Source organism: Octopus bimaculoides, chromosome 1, assembly GCF_046866305.1.
Source record: "Octopus bimaculoides isolate indiv1 chromosome 1, ASM4686630v1, whole genome shotgun sequence".
Lineage (NCBI taxonomy): Eukaryota > Metazoa > Mollusca > Cephalopoda > Octopoda > Octopodidae > Octopus > Octopus bimaculoides.
This window is the reverse complement of record NC_142928.1, coordinates 101879126-101901365: the sequence shown is the minus strand read 5'-3', so window position 1 is coordinate 101901365 and position 22240 is coordinate 101879126. Positions and strand designations below refer to the sequence as shown.

Below are 22240 nucleotides of genomic sequence, written 5' to 3'. Positions count from 1 at the left end.
AATACGATAGTATAACATTATAAGCGGCGAATGAAGAGTTGGACATAATGTCTTGCGGTATATGTTTCAGGTCACTGTGCTTTGAGTTCAAAACACACTGAAATTAACTTTACTCGAAGAAATAGTACCAGCCGAAGGCGTGAAAATGGAGGATTTGTTTAAGCGATGGGCGAAATGCCTTGTGCGATTTAATATGACTCTTTGTGTTCTGAACTCTTGGGTGATAAACTTAATTCGTGACCCGGTTTAATAGCACTACACTCCCATTGGGTGCCTTTAGTGAAGTTCACTTACAAGTACTCGGATCAGGTTTTCGATTAGAGGATAACTTCTCTTCCTCGAAGATCTTGAAAAAAAAAAATGGTAATAAGGTGCCCTCGGTATTGTTCTTCCTTCCAAGACTAAGAAGTAAAAAAAATATACTAAGGCTGATTGATCAAATTATTTATACTTCTTTTCAGCTGCAAGAATCGGTTTTATGCCTGGACAAAAAACTATCATTTCATCTCCAGACGAATCGAGTTCGGAGACCAGTTTCAATTCTCAGTGGTAGAAAAATTCCATTCACTTGAAAATTATGAATGCAAGATCGTCTTTCCAAGTTCTATAAATCCATGTAAGAAGCTTATAAATAAAAATTGTGTTTAATGAAAATTCTTATAGAAATTTCGATCGCATGTTTTCATTATTTATGGCCGTATAAATGTGCCTAGAATCGTGAATTAAACCTGAATCACGGACAAATTTGGCCATAATATCACCCCTGATCTCTCCATCCATATGTAAATATATAAATAACTACTGAGGCAAGTGTGGAGGCGCAATGGCCCAGTGATTAGGGCAGCGGACTCGCGGTCATAGGATCGCGGTCGCGATTCCCAGACCGGGCGTTGTGAGTGTTTATTGAGCGAAAACACCTAAAACTCCACGAGGCTCCGGCAGGGGATGGTGGCGAACCCTGCTGTACTCTTTCACCACAACTTTCTCTTACTTCCTGTTTCTGTTGTACCTGTAATTCAAAGGGTCAGCCTTGTCACACTGTGTCACGCTGAATATCCCCGAGAACTATGTTAAGGGTACACGTGTCTGTGGAGTGCTCAGCCACTTGCACGTTAATTTCACGATCAGGCTGTTCTGTTGATCCGATCAACTGGAACCCTCGTCGTCGTAAGCGACGGAGTTCCAACACTGAGGCAAATACTGTAAAATAAGATGTTGCATTCAGTTTTGTTCTCTATGCATCCCTCCTAGCTCTCATTGACTATTGTAACAATAAAATTTCTGTTTGACTGTACACATAGTGTACTTTCTTTATGTATACTAAATCAGTTACCTGCTTTGTAAAATCATGACTTTTAAAATAGGATCCACCAGGCCGTCTAGTTTTTAATACATTACATAAGAACAAAATCGTCAGAGTTACGAACCGATACACTAGAACTCGGAAGTATAAGTTTCATTTTTGTTTTTAGAAAGATGCGCATATTTGTCAAATGAGACTTGAGTCCTTCTTCCCTTTCAAACAAGTCTTTTTGCATCAAGTTACCCCTACCACTACATTATACATTAAGTTATTCACCACAAACTATACGCTGTTCCCAATTATTTCTGAAATCGGGAGGGTTTGAAGGGAAACATACATACTTCCCAATCAGAGATCTACTTCGTTCGAGAAATGTAAAGTGCCTCAGAGTGTCACCTTTGCTAAATATCATTATGTTCTAGAATGAACCAAAGTCAAGTTTTAAACAAGTAATATCGTATATTCAATTAACCTCAATATATCAGTGGTCCATATTTTGTCAACCAAAATGAGCTGTAAGGTAAAGTGTATTTTATTGTACAAAAACACAGAGACAATACTGTCTCGTCACCTAGATCTCGTAGGTCCGGTTATCCAGTTTCCATGGCGTATAAGTGACCAAGATCATAACATCCCTTTTGAACGGGTCGTCAGCCTGTCACAAGGTTACTCATTTACAACCGAATAGACTGTCGTGGAGGTATGTGGCTTAGTGGTTAGGGTGTTGGACTTAGGATTGTGGTTTAGATTCTTGAATCGGGCGATGTGTTGTGTTCTTGAGCAAAACACTTCATTTCATGTTGCTCCAGTTCACTCAGCTGGTAAAAATGAGTAACCCTGCGACGGACCGGCGCCACGTCCAGGTGGGGAGTTTATACGCTATGGAAACCGAGAAACCGGCCCTTATGAGTTGGCATGACTCGAGAGGTAACTTTTTTTTTTTGAATGGACTACAGTAACTTGAAGTGCTTTAATCAAGAACAAACACACCGCCTGGTCCAGGGATTAAATACACGATTTTTCGACCATGAATGCAACACTCTAACCACTAGGCCACGCACCTTCGCTAATGTACTGAGAATAGTTCTTTTACTCTTTTCCCTGTTTCAGTCATTTGACTGCAGCTATTGCTGGAGCACCGTTTTAAATTGTTTTCAGTTGAATAAATCGACCCCAGGACTTGTTCTTTGTAAGCCTTAGTACTTATTCCATCGGTCTCTTTTCTGAACCGCTAGGTTACGGGGATGTAAGCACACCAACATCATTTGTCAAGCGATGGGCGGGGGGGGGGGGGGTGTACAAACACACACACACACACACACACACACATAAACAGATATATATGTGTATATATATATATAATAGGACGAATTCTTTTACAAGAATTTATCAAGTAGCTAATATATATATATATATATATATATATATATATATATACTATGGGCTTTTTTCAGTTTCCATCTATTAAATCCACTCACAAGGCTTTGGTCGGCCAGAGGCTGCAGTAGAAGACACTAGCTCAAGGTGTCATGCGGTGCGAGTGAACCCTGACGAAATCCTGTGAGAGATTTAGTCGGACATGCTACCGTTTCTCCTTTTTCACTACCCTTGTTTTTACTACAATGAAATACTCAAACTTTAGATTGAAATTTTCTAAAATATTATTTTAACAAAACAAAACAAATTTTTATATGGCCTTTCAGTTTTAGATCTGTCTTTTAAGCTGTCCAAGCAATAACGACGAACACATTAATTTAAAGCATTCAAATAACAATCCAAGAAAGAAGACGATGCGTTTAGTGAAATATACAGATCACGAAACAATTAGTAAGTGATTTATGAAGTGGTGTGGGTTAAAAAAAAAATTTTGCTGACGCCGTAACAACAATAGTAGATTTCTTTGACAGGCGAGTATATAATCCCAGAGGATGCTCCATTTTATGCGAACTGCAAAGAAAGAAAATGGTAATTTTTTTCCCCTTGGAGTCGGTATAGAGAGAAAGAGAAAGAGGGAATAAAAATTTAAAGAGAGAATGATAAAGAGACACAGGGGGGAACAAAATAAAAAAGTGGGAGGGAAGCAAGAAAATGGAAAAGAGAAAGAAAGCAAACAGAAAATCATATAAAGAGAGAGAGAGAGAGAGAGAGAGAGAGAGAGACAGAGATAGAGAAATAAAGGTAAGAAGAGATAAAGAGAACGAAGAAATGATGAAGACGGAGAAAAATAAGTGAGATAAAGAGAGCAACATGGATTATGCATTTGACGGTCTGAGATTGACTCACTAGCTGTGTTTGTATGTATAAAAGATTAGACAAGTTTTCTCACTGTCGGGCTCAAATGACAGCCAATATGTCTCTAATAATGATCAAAATAACACCTGGTATAACAATTGGCTTTTTTTTTTACTCCTTTATACTTGTCATTATTTTGATGTTATTCTTAACTACCACAGATGTTTTTCCATTGTTAACAATAATGATGTAAGGAAGATACCAGCAAATATATATATATATATATATATATATGTACACATATATATATGTATGTGTGTGTGTGTGTGTGTTATGTGTGTGTGTGTGCGTGCGTGTATGTGTGTGTGAGTAATTTATTTTCTACTTTTCTAAGCCTCTTCTATTTTGTTAGTATTTTCGTAAATGTTTTCCACTTAACTGCATATACATACATACACACATACACATATACATACATACATACATACATACATGCGTATATATATATATATATATATATATATATATATATATATATAGATTAGAGGATACTCCAACATTCAACAAGGTTTACTACTGCTTGTCAATCAAATTTATTTCGTGTGGCTTTGTAAAAGTGTTTTCATACAGAGTTTTCTCAAAAGTAAATAAGAAAATGAATTCATGCGCCCATCATTAACGACTGAGAGTTCAGAAAAAAGTCCATCATCCCTACATCACGTATACGACAACGTACTAAGCATGTTCACTGTTCAAATGCTAAAAGCAAATGAATATATAGATGTATGTATGCGTGTGAGTGTGCGTGTGTGTATGTATATATACATTAATTTTTTTTTCTTTTTGCAACATGAAAAAGTTTATGCTATCATTTAACGTTACCTATTGTATCGAAACTATCATTACTTCTTTTTCTGCTTTTCGCCATCTTTTTTCTCTCCCTCTTTTTATCTGGCTTGTGTATAATATATATAGTCAAATATGAAATAGAAGCAGAGCTAGGGTAGTAAACATTATCAACAACATATACTTAACGTATAGCAACGGTATATTTGCCGGTAGGTTGTGATTTAGCGTGGTGGAGAATACTGTCTTAAAGCGCCAGATGTTAAAACCCCAGAAAGTCAAGGACAGGCGAGATAGCTCAGCTCTTACGTATGCGTTGTTCGGTTATACCTGCATATAATTTACACGCTATATGAATATAAGTTGTGAACTGGCGAAATGATTCATCGCGGTCCTGTTCGGGCACCACGCGAAATCGTAGCTTATTAGCAAATACACGTAGCATGTACGTTAAGTATATGTGGTTGATAATATATATATATATACATATATATATATATATATATATATATATATATATATATATATATATATATATATGCATATACTCATTTATTATTTGTATTACATGATCGAACGCACGCGTCATCTCTGCAAGTAAGTTTTGAACTTTATATTTCCTGACGCGACTCTATCTTTGTATCTTTTTCAGCATCTCGTTCTTCCTTCTCTTACCACTATATCTCTCTCTTTCCCCCTCTCGTTTTTCCTTCTGTTACTACTATATCTCTCTCTTCCTCCCTGTCTCTCGTTGCTCACCTATTTTCTACTTCCTCCTCTTTTTTCTCCCTCTACCACTCTTTCTCCTTACTCCTCGCTGGTCACATGTGTCCAGCCCTATTTCCTTTCTTCCTTGGCTATCGCCAAGCACGCATATGAACATACTTCGTCCCGCTTCCTTCCAGTTTGTTGCTTCACAGGGTTCAATATACACATATTCTTTCACGTCTGGCCGTATAGCCTTTCTTGTTTGTTTTCCTGTCTTGTTTTCTGTCCGCCACTACATTCCTCCATGGTACAAATTTAATTTGTGGTCCGTGGGAAGAGCCATTTTAACGATGCGTCTTGCTCTAACTCTTCGAAACCCCAGTGTTAGAATGGTGGCAGCTGATGAAGGAAATGTTCTCTATGTTGCCTGTGTGTTTTCTGTACTCCGTTTATTATTTTTTTATCTACGCTTTGTTTGCAACGTCCTGTACCCAGATATGCATCTATATATACAGGTAGATGTAGGTATGTACATACATGTACGTATATATGCATATACTCATTTATTATTTGTATTATATATATATATATATATATAAACACACATATACACAACACACACACACACACACACACACACACACACACACACACACACACACACACACACACACACACACACATACATACACACACACACATATATATATGTATATATACTTATTATAAAGTCAAAATAGTGCAAGTTATAAGAAATTATACAAGTCGATGGTCTTTAATATTACCTTATGTTTCAATATTTCGAGTTTAGGGCTGCTACTTCAAGATATCTTCTGAGAAATGGTGTATGTGTGTGTGCGTGCGTGTAATATATATAAATAGACATTAGATATTGCATATTATATATATATATATATATATATATATATATATATATGTGTATATATATAAATTATTAGCAACAGAAGCAGTATTAATACCAAGCGGCATTCTTTGAATACCAACTTAACGAGGATGTTTTGTTACAACGCCAAGTACTGCAGGCACCTGCCACTGAAGAGATGCAGTACGTTGAAATCACCTGATTACCCATATATGTGTGTGTTTGTGTGAGTGCTTTTATGCACCATGCGTCTATAGAAGAGGACTACTCTTGGCGAATACTGCTGTGTTCGGCATTCTAACAAAACATCTACGTTAAGTCAGATGTAAAAAAAAATGCCTTTTCGTATAGATACTACTTCTGATGCTAATAATTAATTTTTTTAATAAGTCTCCTAGCTATTTGGGACATTAGTACCTGAAAAGTCACTGTCATTCTATATATCATTAGCGTTGAGCGGTCATCTCTCACTGAAAAGACACAGTAGGTTGAAATCGCGTTACCTGGCAGTTCCGGCACCCATGATAGACGATTTTCGTCTGCCAACGATATACATATATGCGTGATTTTATGCACTATGCGTCTGTATGAGAGGATATCTCAAAGGCGAAACCGCAGTATTCGGCGCTCTATCGAAACATCTACGTTAAGTTGGGTATAAAGAATGCCTTTTTACACATACACACACACATTCACACACATACATACATACACCCCCACACACATATACATACATATATATACATTTAGATATGCACATATATGTACATATATATACATTTAGATATGCACATATATGTACATATATATGAATATATACTTACATATAAACACATCCAAATATATACATGCGTGTGTTTGTGCGTGTGTGCGAGTGTGTGACTCTGTGTGTGTGTGTGTGTGTGTGTGTGTGTGTGTGTGCGTGTGCGTGTGTGTGTGTGTGCGTGTTTGCGCATACGCACCGACACGTAGGGGTGCTGAAAAATTCCTAGCTTTCGGTAAAAAAAATAAGGAGGATCAGTTATGTTTTTATTCAACATACTCCCCTCTTAGATTCACATACTTATTGCAGCGCTCCTTCAGTTTTTCTAAGCCCTGTAAAAGACCTCAAAAGTTTGGGCCTCCAACAAGGCCTTTCGCGATACCCTTAAGGCCAGGAATTTTTCAGCACCCCTTCGTATGTGTGTGTGTGTGTGTGTGTGTGTGTGTGTGTGTAAAATCTCGTCTGACCATCTCTACTTTCCATTTTTCCACGGTTGATAAAGCACCATTCTAAAGCAGTAGTCTGCTGGAATTGTTAGAGCATCGGTATTTTACTCCAGCTCTTCACACTTTGAGTTAAATTCTCACCGTAGCCTCTTGGACAGTCGCCTCAATCCATCGTCTTAATTAACACACCATTTGGTCTTTGGGTAAGTTTAGTGGAGTTGACTCAGTTGTAAACGTCCAGGGAAGTCTCCTGGTTGAGTATACCTTCTTCCTTCCGGGTCAACAATCTCGGTGGGAATGTGAATGATCGTGGGTACTACTCTTCCTTTCTGACCAAATGATTAAAAAAAAAAAAAGAAAATTCGGTGTCTGTAGAAAAATTGTCGATAGTGAAGGAAGTTCCATCTTTCACATAGTTTAAATACACTGCAGGATTTTGCACCTTTATGGAAAAGTTTCTTTTTCTTTTTTTCATTCTGTAACAAAAAAAAAAAGAAAAAAGATCATGTAAACCAGAAATGGTTTAAATGGTTTCCACGTCAAAATAAAATTGGCGATCCTAGGGATGAAATCTAGCTTATCCATAGAATGACCACAGCTGCATCGCTATTGCTAAGCTGACACTTGTGTTAGGTAAATAAATGAATGAAGGGATAAAACAATAACAAAAAATATAATACTGCTGATGAGGAAAATGGTGATGGTGTTGATGGAGTTAGTGGCGTTGTTGTTTGTGGTGGTGATACTGTTACTACTACTGGTGGTGGTAACGATGTTGCTGCTTTACTATGGTGATGCTGCTGCTGATGATAATGATGAAGAAAGTGATGACGTCGTGGTGGAGATGGCAGTAGTGGGAGCAGTGGTGGTGGAGGTGGTGGTGGTTTTCTTGGTGTTGGTGATGTAACTTATCCATATTGTTTGGCGTTTATGGATACTATCCCGTACAACTCAGTGTAGGAACTGAGCTGATTATGAACTTCGACAGGTAATTTTTATTTACGCTATTGCAAAGACCTGAAAATAATCCTCAATAAGTGTCAACCCTTTAGTCACGTTCTTTGTAGTGAACTGGAGTGGAATGGGTTGAGCTTTCATATTGTTTTCTTGCCTTGCAGCTCACTCTTGTTTTAACTGTCACAGCGCATAATTCGATAAACTTTATCTATGGGACTGTTGTAACTCAATCACATGAACTTTTATGACTTCTTTAAACCCGTCATCATTTGCTGAAGTCACAGTATCTTTTAGAATTAGATGCAGATTTTCTCCTGGTGGAAAACGTGTAAACTCAAGTATATAATTTGATCATATATTTTTCTGAACACCATTCATAACTGAGTGTTTTATTTCATCCCAAAATTCGATTATGTTATCCACTGCATCCGTAACGCTAAACTTTTTCCGGATGCCTCTGTCTGTAGATTTATCCTCTCTATCAAATGCTTTTATGAATCGTCTCAAAATTCTTCTAATAACACTCAGTGAAGTTAGCTGTTACACTTATAACCGGAGCAAAGAAGTTATATTCTTGAGGATATTCTATTCTCACGTTATAAGAGAATTTACCTTCGTTGGATGGCTAAGTGCAGTGTTTAAAACGAGCAATATTTTGTTATAAATATTACGCCTGGTACTGTATTTTTTTTTTCTGGAGCAGGGCAAAATTATGTAAGCCCATCTTGGAAGAGGTTCATAATTATTCAGATCTTTTTGTTGGACCGCCAAATCTCAGATAAATTTAGAGTAGCCATTGAAAACCTTGGTGTTTCCGGAGTGATGTACATTTAGGAGATTTAATTTCACGCCGTCAACAGTATTTCCTTCCACAAGAAAAGCGTCAAACGATTTTTTTTTGTCAGTAATATTTTTCTTTAGCGCTTCATCCTTTAGAAAGTTTTGGGGGAGGGCCTGGTCAATTACATCTTCTACAGTACTTAACTGGTACTTATTTTATCAACCCTGAATAGGCAATGTCGACCTGGGCACAATTTGAGCTCAGAACGTAAAGACGGACGAAATGCGGTGAAGTATTTTGTCTGGCGCGCTAACAACTCTGCTAGCTCGCTGCCTTCCACAAGATAATTAATAGCAGCGCTGACATCCTATGCCAGTACTGATAGCTTCATTAGCTATTTTAACGTCATGCAAATTAAGACATCTATTAAAACTTTCAAACTAGCTTTTACAAGCCAGAAAAGGTTTTGCATAAAAAAACTCACACCTTCCTTTATCTCCAAATCAACATACAGCCAAGCTTTAGCTTGAATGGTCATCGTTATTATAGATGCATTACGTTTAGTTTCATTGTCGAACCACACACTCAGGTGCATTTCCATGTTAAGCATCACATGAAATGCTAGAAAAATTAGTACCTGAGTAGTTAACGGGGTAGCTGCTTAAATACTTGAGACACGTATTTTCATTGCCACGTATTGTAGACGTCCCGAACTTTATTGAAAGGACAGAAATACAGAAAAATGACGAAAGCAACGGCCGAATACAGTAAAGTTTTACATCAAATATATATTATTTCTAAAAATATCCATTAGAATTTTAGTTTTCAAAATAAATTAGAGTTATCTGAGTTTTCGAACTCTCTTAGTAGTTAAACATAATTTAAAACTTTTGTAAGTCCAGAATTCTGTAATCAGAATTTGTATAATACAGCTTGTATCATACAGAGGATGCCTGTATGTTTTCAGAGTGTGTATGTGTGTGTGTGTATGTGTGCATGTGTGTGTGTGTGTGCATGTATGTGTATGTGTGTGTTAGTGCGCATGCGCATGTATATATCCTTCTAAAGTTTTAACAGGGAGCAAAAAGACACGTGGGTGTAATTTTTTTTTGCTATAAACGACAACATATAAATGCATATCCATGAGAATATACGCGTCTCTTGCATGTGAGTATGACATAGTAGCAAATGTTATGCTCTCACTTATTGTTTTAGATGTCTATGTTGTTGCAAGAAATCACTGACATCCACTCGGTCCTCCCACTCTTGACAAATCTAACATAAAAGAATGTGACAGCTGGAGGGAGAAAGGGCTGCACCAGCACTAGGCTGGTATACATGTTCAGTTAAGTAGATTGCAACAATGTAAAATGAAGCGTTTTGCTCAAGGACAACGCACCGCTTAAAGGTTTCGGTTGGAACGTCTATGATTATGGATCTTATCAATCAGTGTTAACCTGAGGCTGAAGAACAACAGCGTATCATTGAGGAAGTCAACTGTCCTGCGGATGTGAATATATTCAAAACTAGTGAGAGAGAGAATATTTATGGACAGCTGCTTCTAAAGCTTATGCAGTCTCAACCCAGATTATAAATTTATATCAGTAGTCATTGTTGTACTTGGTTATGTTATTAAATATATAGATAAAAATTCTCTAAAGCTCGGGTTTTCAGTCAACCAATCTGTAAGTAGAACAGTGCAAAAATGCAAAATGTTTCTAAAATTCAACGTGTAAGTATTTATTGTAAGCGAATGCATGATTTAGGTTTAACTTAAACATCTAAACATATTGCAGCTTAGCGTTTCAAAATAATGGTTTCTGATTTATACACAAGGCCAGCAATTTTTTGTGAGAAGGTGTGTAATAGATAACAAGTAAAAGAAATGTGGTAAAAGAGGAGGGAAAGAGAGGAAAGAAGGAAGGAACAAAGAAAGAAAGAAAGAAAGAAAGAAAGAAAGAAAAACAAAGAAATCAACAGAAGAAATACACCAAGGAGAGGTGGGATGGAGAATATAGATTGGTACTTTATTTTATTGACCCCCGGAGCGATGAACGACAAAGTTTGAACACAGAATGTTAAGAGCAAGAAGGAATAACGTGAAACATTAGGTCCGATACCCCAATGATTCTGCCATTTCTCCATGTTAGGGACCTCAAAATAACGAGAAGCTTTATAAGTTTTAAATTTCTTTGAGACAATCCGGAGAAATTTTTTTTTCATAAGGAGGTCTCTGTGACTTAGAGACAACTCTCAATTCAGCCCTGACTGTCGTTGTTGCCTAAATTCCAATGATGGATTTGTGTTCCTTAGAATCGCCCAGCTCTTTCTTTAAAGGAAGTAATCAAAGAATTAAACAAGCGACACTTCTCTTCTGCACACATGAATGTACAAACATGGAGTATAGAACGTGAACTAACGAAGGAACTTCTGTATGGTCGTATGGGCCAACGAAGGAGTATTCTGCTCGTTCACTGGACTGGCTAGGAAAGTAGCCCAATCTTTCTTAAATCTCATTCCATCGTCTTAAAAAAGAAAGGACATAGTAAATGATGTACTCCTAGATACGCTATGACTGATCAAGAAGATAATTGTTGCGGCTGGAATATTTTTAATCACTAATCTGCTTGATAAGGGCTGACTTGGGGGAGAAGGATGCTATATAACAAAAATAGCACGTGACAATAAGATAAACTGGGGCTAGGCATTTTGGTCCATGTGTTGGCAATCCGTCGCTTACGACGTCGAGGGTTCCAGTTGATCCGATCAACGGAACAGCCTGCTCGTGAAATTAACATGCAAGTGGCTGAGTAGTTCTCGGGGATATTCAGCGTAACACAGTGTGACAAGGCTGACCCTTTGGATTACAGGCACAACAGAAACAGGAAGTAAGAGAACGTTGTGGTGAAAGAGTACACCATCCCCTGCCGGAGCCTCGTGGAGCTTTTAGGTGTTTTCGCTCAATAAACACTCACAACGCCCGGTTTGGGAATCGAAACCGCGATCCTACGACCGCGAGTCCGCTGCCCTAACCACTGGGCCATTGCGCCTCCAGTTTGGTCCATGTATATTGGTAAGTAAAAACAGTGAGAAGTATTAATATATCATTATGATATAGAAAAGGGGACTGGGGTTGGTATATAAATAGAACGTACAAGACAGAGAAAAGGTTTGTGGCATAGGAATGAATGAGGGAGAGAGTAATGGGAAGACGATGGAATAGTAGAGTTAATGAATGAAATGACAAATGAATAACAGAATGAAACAGCTGCTCGGAGAAAGAGTGAAGGAAGAGAAGTGGGAGTGAGGAGGAATAAAAGATAGAAATCCAAAAGTCTTTAAAAAAAAATGAAAAGGAAGAAAGAAGAAGAAGGAAGGAACGATGATGAAATAAATGAAGGAAAAAGTAGAGAGAAGAGAAAACCAAGAAGAAAGAAGGGAAAAGTGAATTAGTAAATGGGAGGAAGGATTGGTTAAGTAGCTTGGCGCAGGCGTGGCTGTGTAAGCTAAAACGTTTGCAGCCACGTAGAATCGGGTTCAGTCTCACTACACGTCACCTTGGGTCAGTGTCTCCTACTAGGCTTGGATCGCAAGAAATTGTGTGGAAATCCATCGTATGTGTGTGTGTGTGTGTGTGTGTGTGTGTGTGTGTGTGTGTGTGTGTTGTGTACATAAGTATGAGTGCGTGTCTTTGTCTTCCGACTGACTGCTTGACGTCTGGTGAGTTTTTGTTTACGTTCTCGTAACATAGCGGTTCGACAAAAGAGGCCGATAGAATAAGTGCTAGACTGAAAAATATGCACTGGTGACAATTTGTTCGACCAAAAAGAATAAAAGAAGTGGAATATGAACTGAAGAAGTAAAAGAAATGAGGCAAAAGAAGGGAGAAAGAGTGCAAAGAAAGAAGGAAGAAAGAAAAAAGAAAGAAAGAAAGGAAGAAGAAAGAAAGGAAGAAGAAAGCAAAGACAGATAAAGAGAAAGAAATCAACAGAAGAGATACACCAAGGAGAGGAAGGATGGAGGATATAGAAAGGAAGAAAAATGTAAAGAAGGCAGGAAGAGACGAAAAGAAGAGAAACGAAAAAAGAGGAATGCTGGAGAATATTGTAAGAAATATGGAAAAGAAAAGAAGCAATGAAGAAGAAAAAATTGAGATAGCAAGCTATGCTAGCTAATCTATCTATCTATCTATCTATCTATCTATCTATCTATCTATCTATCTATCTATCTATCTATCTATCTATCTATCTATCTATCTAGCTAGCTAGCTAGTTAGCTAGCTAGTTAGCTAGCTAGTTAGCTAGCTAGTTAGCTAGCTAGTTAGCTAGCTAGTTAGCTAGCTAGCTATCTAGATAGGCAGACAGACAGGCAGATACACACGCATATTTATATAATAGATTATTAGATGACAGATAGATAGATAGACAGACAGACAGGCAGACAGACAGACAGACAGACAGACAGATAGATAGATAGATAGATAGATAGATAGATAGATAGATAGATAAATAGATAAATAGATAGATAGATAGATAGATAAACAGTCAGATAAGATATATAGGAAGATAGGAAAGGAAGAATACAAGAGATGGCATAAAGAAGGTTAAAAAGGAAACGAAAAAGGCGGATGGGAAGAAAAGCCAGGCAGGAAAGAAGAAGAAGAAAGAAGAAATATAAACAGAAAAGAGAGAGAAAAAAAAGAGATGAAGAAGGAAAAGGAACAATGAAGAAAGACAAAGAAAGAGAGAGATATCACTAGAATGTCATTAAGATGTTTGTTGTTGTGGGTAAGTTAAGTTGATGGCACTGCAGCTGTCATGTCTTGTGAGGTGATCACTTCACATTGTGGAGGGTTTGGTTTGATGGGATCCCACTTGGCACAGTTAACAACAACAGCAACAACAACAATATTAACGGTAGTTATCATCACCATCGCCGCCATCGTCCTAGGCATAGGCGTCGTCGTCATCATCATCATCATCAACAGCGACGACGACGACGACGAAAACAACAACAACAACAACAGCATCAACAACGAAAGCATCAACAGTTACTGTATCAGTTACTGTGTATATGGTGGGGAGGGGTGACTATGAGTATTGATGATTGCTGTTTAATCCCAGGTCAGCCCCAACTGAACAGAACTATGAGCAAACGTACTCTAACCGTAACCAATCCATGATTTATATATATATATATATATATATATAAAGCAACAGTAACATCCACCCCTAGGGGTCAGCCACACTTAAGTGGCAATATACTACACTTTATCGTGCAGTTACTGTTAATACTTCATTTAGAGAATTAACATTGCTTGTTTTCACCTTTTCAATATCAGTGAAGAATGTCACTGGAAAAGAAGATATAAGATTTTGCCAGGTTTTTCTCTCTCACCAAGGTCATCAGCTGTCGAACGCCGAAGAAGGGAAATAACCCTGAAATCCGGATACGTTCGTGCTGCTGGTCGTGGTGAGAGGGATAACTCCCTTGGCAAACAGGACACAGTCGTGTGTCGATAAGCCAGCTGGAGGAGATGTCCTCCTGGGGCTAAAAGCAACAGTAACATCCACCCCTAGGGGTCAGCCACACTTAAGTGGCAATATACTACACTTTATCGTGCAGTTACTGTTAATACTTCATTTAGAGAATTAACATTGCTTGTTTTCACCTTTTCAATATCAGTGAAGAATGTCACTGGAAAAGAAGATATAAGATTTTGCCAGGTTTTTCTCTCTCACCAAGGTCATCAGCTGTCGAACGCCGAAGAAGGGAAATAACCCTGAAATCCGGATACGTTCGTGCTGCTGGTCGTGGTGAGAGGGATAACTCCCTTGGCAAACAGGACACAGTCGTGTGTCGATAAGCCAGCTGGAGGAGATGTCCTCCTGGGGCTAAAAGCAACAGTAACATCCACCCCTAGGGGTCAGCCACACTTAAGTGGCAATATACTACACTTTATCGTGCAGTTACTGTTAATACTTCATTTAGAGAATTAACATTGCTATATATATATATATATATATATAAGCGTTCAAGACATACACACTTCACGTCTGGCTGTACAGCCTTTTTGTTTGTTTATTTCACCGTTTCGTTTTCCTGTCTTGTTTTCCGTCCGCCACTACCCTCCACGAAAACAATTTAATTTGTGTTCGTGGGAAGAACCATTTTAACGATGCGTACTGCCTTAATTCTTCGAAACGCCGGAGTTTTAATGGTGGCAGCTGATGAAGGGGATGTTTCTATGTGGCCTGCTTGTTTGTTGCACCTTGTTTACCATTTTGTCTTTGTTCTTTTGCCACGTCATGTACCCAGTTATGTATCTATATGTACATGTAGATGAACGTATATACATACATGTACATATATATGCATATACTCATATATTGTTTATATATATATATATATATATATATATATATATAGATCGCTGACCACGACGTTTAAATTTTTTCTCCTTGTTTTTCTCCTTATTCTTTCTGTTGAAGAGCGTAGCTCGAAACGTTAAAGACTTTCTCTATTCCCAAGCGTTAAACTAATACATTCTTTTGTTGTTTACACCACCTGTCCTCGTCTGTTGTTTTTTTTTCGTAAATTCTCCCATATATATAAGAAGCTTGGTTCCCAATCACATGGTTACGGGTTCAGTATATATATATGTAAATGTGAGTGGACAGTAGAAATTACACATATTATTATTTAAAATAGTTTGATTCGGTACAATGCGACTTAAAGTTTTACAGGCTTCTAACAGAAACCCGGCACATTCAGGCTGAGATTGTCGAATGAAGAAACACAGGAAGTTCCAGATAGCTACTAGAAAACGGGCTGCTATTAGCCAAGGTGGGTCACATGGTACTGTTAGAAGTGAGATCGACATTTCAGCGACACCAGATGCATTAGAAAGGTGAAATGGACAGGAAGCTGGTGAATATGTGTGTGTGTGGTGCCTATAGCGACATGTGTATACACATGCTCATATATAGTGCTTAGACACGTTTGAGTGTTAAAGAAGTCATAATTGTGTGTGTCTGCGTGTATATACGTATCTAACTCTGCGGTATGTCTCGTGTCTAGTGGGCCTGTGCATTTTGTTCATAGAGAGAGAGAAGCAAGACTAGCGAGTGTGTGTGAGTGTACGTGAATGTAGGTGTGTTACTGGCAACATACACATACACACTCGCACGCAATCACACACACACACATACACACACACACACACACACACACACACACATGCATATGGGAACAAACACACACGTACTTATACATACATACGCAATAAGCGATTAGGAAGGATAAAAAAGAAAATAATTATTAAAAATGAAGCGACTTCAGTTAAGAGCAAAAGCAATCGCATATCGCATACAGGAACATTATCATTAACGCACCAGTGTTTAAGGTTTAGGTTGCAATGTTTACAATTTGAGCTATGCTGGCCATTATAATTTTCATGTACTGTCGGTGTACAGCCTTAGTATTTCTAGCCTACCTCTTGCACTGCGCTTGCTCTTTTCTCCTCTGTCATTATGTATGTATACATATATGTGCGTGAACATCTATCTATCTATCTATCTATCTATCTATCTATCTATCTATCTATCTATCTATCGTATATAGACACATCAACGTTTCCTTACGAACACACACACACACACACACACACACACACACACACACACACACACACACACACAGTTGTGCACTTATAATCTTTTGCTAAGAAATTCTTCAGTTAGATTAGTTATGTAGAATATTCTTCAATATAAGTGCCAGTCTCTAATTCATGTTTTTGCATACACCCAGACGCTTGCGCGCGCGCACGCTCGCATCCGCACCCCCCCACCTCCACACGCACACACACACACACACACACAAACATATTTATACGAAGCTGCTTTGCCAAATAGAAAGAAAAACCATATCTGTGTGAGCGCGTGTATGCGTATGAATTTGTGATCATGTGCGCAGTTGTTTGCGTTCCTGTGCATTTGTTCACAGAGAGAGAGTGAGAGAGAGAGAGAGAGAGAGAGAGAGAGAGAGAGAGAGAGAGAGAGAGAGAGAGAGAGAGAGAGAGAGAGAGAGAGAGAGAGAGAGAGAGAGAACTCTAAATTCTTATATGAAATTATAATGAATACCCGCGAATCAACTACTCACACTGATACGTAGCCTTTAATTCAAACATTTTCCTCTCTAAAATACATGTCTGCGCCTATGTGCGCGTATAAATATATATATACCTTGTTGTGCCACTATTTCCATTATATATAATATATATATATATATATATATATATATATATATATATATATATATGTATATGTATGTATGTATTTATATATATATGCATATATGTATGTGTGTGTATAAACAAATATATGTCTATCGTATATAGGCACATCATATATATATATATATATATATATATATATATATACATATACATGCATATATGGGTACAGGACGTCACCAACAGTAAACAACATGAAATATGAAAGTAAATGAGTTCAACCAGGACTGTCCTAAGGACTGGAGGTCTTCTATCTCTCTCTTCTATTTTTCCTCTTTTCAAAGGAGTTATTTCTCTAGCCTTCGCTATTTTACCCTTGTTCTAGTCTAACGACCCTCCATGTTTGTTTTTGTTCGGTTTCCTTGTATGTCTCCACTGTCTTACTATTGTTCCCAACTTTGACCCTCCATTAATCCAATGTATGTAGTCCTTAAAACGGTTTTTGTGCATTTATTGAAAATACCGAACTGTCTTACACAGGATCTTGTTTTTAGGAATTCCCAATAAGTTATGTATACCCAAATTGTGAAGTCAGTTATGCAATAACATGAAATTAGTTACCTGATAGTAAGAATTCAAATAAAATGCAGGTGCTTTGGGTTATTTCCGTTGAGTCTTTAAAAATATTATGCCGGTTATTATGGGCTATTTCCCTTGGCTGTTTTAAAAAAATTAGTTACCTGAGGTTGATATAAAGATCCCTTCTAGGGGCCGGGCCGTATTATCGATTTTTCAACAATCTAAGTATGTCACGAGGTTTCCAGACATTAGTTCTACTCACGTGCCAAGCTTCATCAAAATCAATAAAACGATGTAGAAGGAGTTAGCTAACAACGCCACAAACACACACCGATTTTCCACATATGTAGCATATATATATATATATATATATATATATATATATATATATATATATATATATATATATATATATATATATATAATATAATATAATATAGGATAAAATATTTATAAGAATTTATCAAGTAGTCAGCGTGAAAAAACCCCATAAGGAAAAAAAAAACCATCGTTTTTTTCCATAAATATATATAATTTATATAAAGGCATTACTATATAGTAATGCCTCACGCTTAGAGGGACTAAATAAGTCAAAACTCCGCTGACTACTTGATAAATTCTTATAAGGATTTTATCCTATATTATATTATAAATAATTAGAATATATTCAGTGCTGAATATTATTCTGTAAAAGCACGTGTTACCGATATGCAACTGGATAAAGCCAGCCTCTTTCACGGGTATATAAGGATGAACAGAAGTCATCGTACTTTGTTGGGTACATCGGGGTATGTTGATTTTTGTTTATTTTTTATGTCTCGACCATACGTGCACTGATGAATAAAAGATACAGCTTACTACATTACTGCATTAATTATGAAACCAGTGGTTTGCCGTTAAGTTAAATGTTTTTAGGAGGTTAATTTTTGAAAGTTGCATTCCCTCGCTTTCGGTAAATATGTGCTTATTTTTTGGTAGTTTTGACTTATTTAGTCACTCTAAGCGTGAGGCATTACTATATAGTAATGCCCTTATATATATATATATATATATATATATATATATATATATATATATATATATGTGTGTGTGTGTGTGTGTGTGTGTGTGTGTGTGTGTGTGTGTGTGTGTGTGTGTGTGTATGCATATATTTACATACGTATATATGTAATATATACGTGTATATATACCTCTCTCTCTCTCCCCCTGTATATATATATATATATATATATATATATATATCGGCATGGACTCTACGGGTGTGTGCTGATGTACGGGGAATGTGTTAGTATCTGTGTAAAAACAAAATATGCTCATTCAAAATATGTGTCATACTTATACTTATTAGGAACCACGAAAGGAGAGAAAAAAAGAAAACAAATAAATATAATAATAATGTATTTTATCAAAAGAAAAGAATGGAGATAATGAAAAATAATTAACGCTGTAGGAAATACAAGGACAAAGCCAAATTCCTTTACTGACAATAAGATTTGACTGAACTCCTCCACATAAACGTATTTGTGTATTTGCACTTGCTATAAAAAGAAATATTTAGCATTGAAGCTACCCTTGTGGTATATACAGGCATGCCATGTGGTTGAGAAGTTATCATTATGAGAACTCTGTTTCGATTCCAATGCATGACATCATATGTATGACATAAGCTAGTGGTTCTTTTCTCGGCAATCCAGTACTACGCCAACAAACATTATTGGCAGAATCCTTGCTGGGAAAAATACGATATAGTATTTGTTCTGTCTCGACATTCTGAGTTCAGATCCTGAAGAGAACAACTTTATCATCTTCTCTCTCTCTCTCTCTCTCTCTCTCTCTCTCTCTCTCTCTCTCTCTCTCTCTCTCTCTCTCTCTCTCTCTCTCTCTCTCTCTCCTATATCTGTAATTATAAGGTTCGGTTTTGTCAGATTTTGTCTCAATGACTTTGTTTGACAGTTGCATTAAGGGTAACCTACTAGTGGAATACTCACCTGCTTTTACATTGAGTTTACAAGTACGAATTTAATGAGTCGAACGACTGAATGAATGCTCACCGACAAAGAAGCCACAACTAACGGGGGTGATTGATTTAAACGGTTCCATCGTTTTGTCAACTAAGTGACTCCCTGTACTAATCTTGCTTCAGTCATTGGAAGGCGGCCATGCTGGGGCACCGCTTTGAAAGGTTTAATCAAACAAATCGACCTCAGTATTTATTTTTTTAATCTTTATTACATTGCATTTTTTCTAAAATTGTTTCTTCTGCCACTGTTCCGTTATAACATGGGAGGAAACTCATACAGTGACATGATGCACCTACAGTGTGCTAAAGGTTGATCTGGTATTTATTCTATCGGTCTGTTTATGGGGATGTAAACACACTAACACCGGTTTTCAAGTGGTGGTGGGAGACATATATATATATATATATATATATATATATATATATATATATATATATATATATACGACGGGCTTCCACATAGTTTCCGTCAACCAAATTCATTCACAAGGCAGTGGTTGACTCGTGGTTATAGTATAATCTATTTGCCCATAGTACCACGTAGTGAAATCGAAGCCGAAATCACGTGGTTGCAAAGCGGGCTTCTTAACCACACAACCATACTTGCACCTATAATGTAAGAAATAATTATCTTCTTTGAAGACCTTATAAGTAAAAACACAATATGCTCATTAGGTAGCTTTATTAAAATTTTGTTTAGGGGCGTGAGGCAAGCGAAGAAGCGAAAATCTATGATTTTTTTCTTTCCGCAAAGCGTTATGTTTACACAATCAACTTATCACTCTTGTGAACAATTAAACGATGGCAGCCAACGACGGAAATTTGAACGGATAAGCGATGGTCGTGGGATGAACGATAAAACGCACAATTAATTGTCGTAACTCTAAATTTGAATTCATTGTGTGTGTGTGTGTGTGTGTGTGTGTGTGTGTGTGTGTGTGTGTGTGTGTGTGTGTGTGTGTGTGTGTGTGTGTGTGTGTGCAACTAGCTCAACAATTGGACAATTGTGCACTTTAAAAATGGCTGAAAACTCGACCCCACCCCCATATTATCTGACTTTTAATTTTCGTTTTTTTTTTACATTTTAATTCTATTATTGTTTAATCAGAAGAGGAAAGGTAATGCTCATAACACCCTTTTCAGTGGTTCTGAAACGGCAGGTGGGAGTGGGAATATTGTCTTTCGACCGAAGACCTGGCTCGGATATTTGCAACAAAATAGCCATAAAACGTTAAAGGGAATAAGTGTTTTTACTTATTCGAACCATCGCGCCAGTGGCTGATGCTCTTACACACTGTCAGCCAAACCAGCTGTGACCACATAAAATCTTTACATGCGTTCATATCAAGACACCAGGGCGTGTAAACAATGTCGAAGGAGGAGTATTCAAGAGTCAACAAAACCATTGTGTGCAACGTTCACATATATATAATTTCTTCTAGTTTTATTGGTTTATTTTGTTATTAATTTATTTAATCTGTTGTATTTTGTCAAAAAGAAGTTATTGACATATTTCACTTCACTTTTGCCATCCTTTTGTTTGCCTTCATGTGTTCTATGTATGCGTTTATTTGCTTTATTCGTTTTTGTTTTCTTTTCTCAATGTATCCCCTGCTGGGTTTAGTGACTTTCGAGATCCTCAACAATGTTCATAAATAATTAATATAAATAATAAAATAAAATAAAAGAAGAGAAAGGAGAAAATGAAAACATCAGCAACAACAACAATCTCCATTTTCAGTAATCGTTCAAGAAATGACATAAATATTTTGTAATTTTTTTTTTCTGTTTTGCTATTTCTATTCTAGTTTCAATATTTTTGTTGTTTATTATTTCTTTCTACTTTGCTTTTTAAAAGAATAATTAAAAGAATAAGAAAGCTACAACAATAAATAGTAGATAAATAAAAGCCAAAACTAAAAAAAAAATTACATCTATTACTTTTAGACAATGGCTTAAAAGTCTGAAACACATTAAGTAAATGCAAAAAAATTCATTTATTTTTTTATTCATACTCAAATTGTAGTGTAGTCCTACCAAGAAATTATTTTTTAGGAATTTTAATGAGAGGTCTGAGAAAGGTTGTTACATTGTTGAAAGAGATAAAAGACACCCCAGCCGACCTAAAAGGTGCAGATACCTGACTGCGACACAATCAAGTCAAACTGGTAAATGAGAATGTTACGTTGGGTGACACCGCTAATGTAATTTCTATTGAGTGTATTGAATCAAATAATTTCTCTTTTCTTTCCCTCGTCTCTTTGTCTCTCCCCAGACTGTTGACCAAGAGCGGTAATTCGAGGTAAGAAGAGTAAGTGAAAGGAAATACTTTAAATGGGAAGAATCCAATATGTGCTGAAGATTCGGCTTGCCATGAGCATTGAAAGTGGCAACTTATTGTTACTTAGCTTCTGACCAATTCTGAAGGCCTGGTCTAGAAATGCATCATCCAATGTATCCTTCCATTCTCTTAAGACGGTTGGGGTGAT

General features: G+C 37.0%; 1 long non-coding RNA gene across 1 annotated transcript in view; it reads left to right on the top strand.

Moving 5' to 3' along the window:
- The first annotated feature begins 8034 nt into the window (after positions 1 to 8034).
- LOC149137650 (uncharacterized) overlaps positions 8035 to 22240 on the top strand; it is a 14383-nt gene continuing 177 nt past the window's right edge. The window contains exons 1-2 of the long non-coding RNA XR_016238870.1: positions 8035 to 8169; positions 22027 to 22240. The exon at positions 22027 to 22240 is cut by the window's right edge and continues 177 nt beyond it. This is a non-coding gene — a long non-coding RNA (uncharacterized LOC149137650). The remainder of the gene's footprint in view (positions 8170 to 22026) is intronic.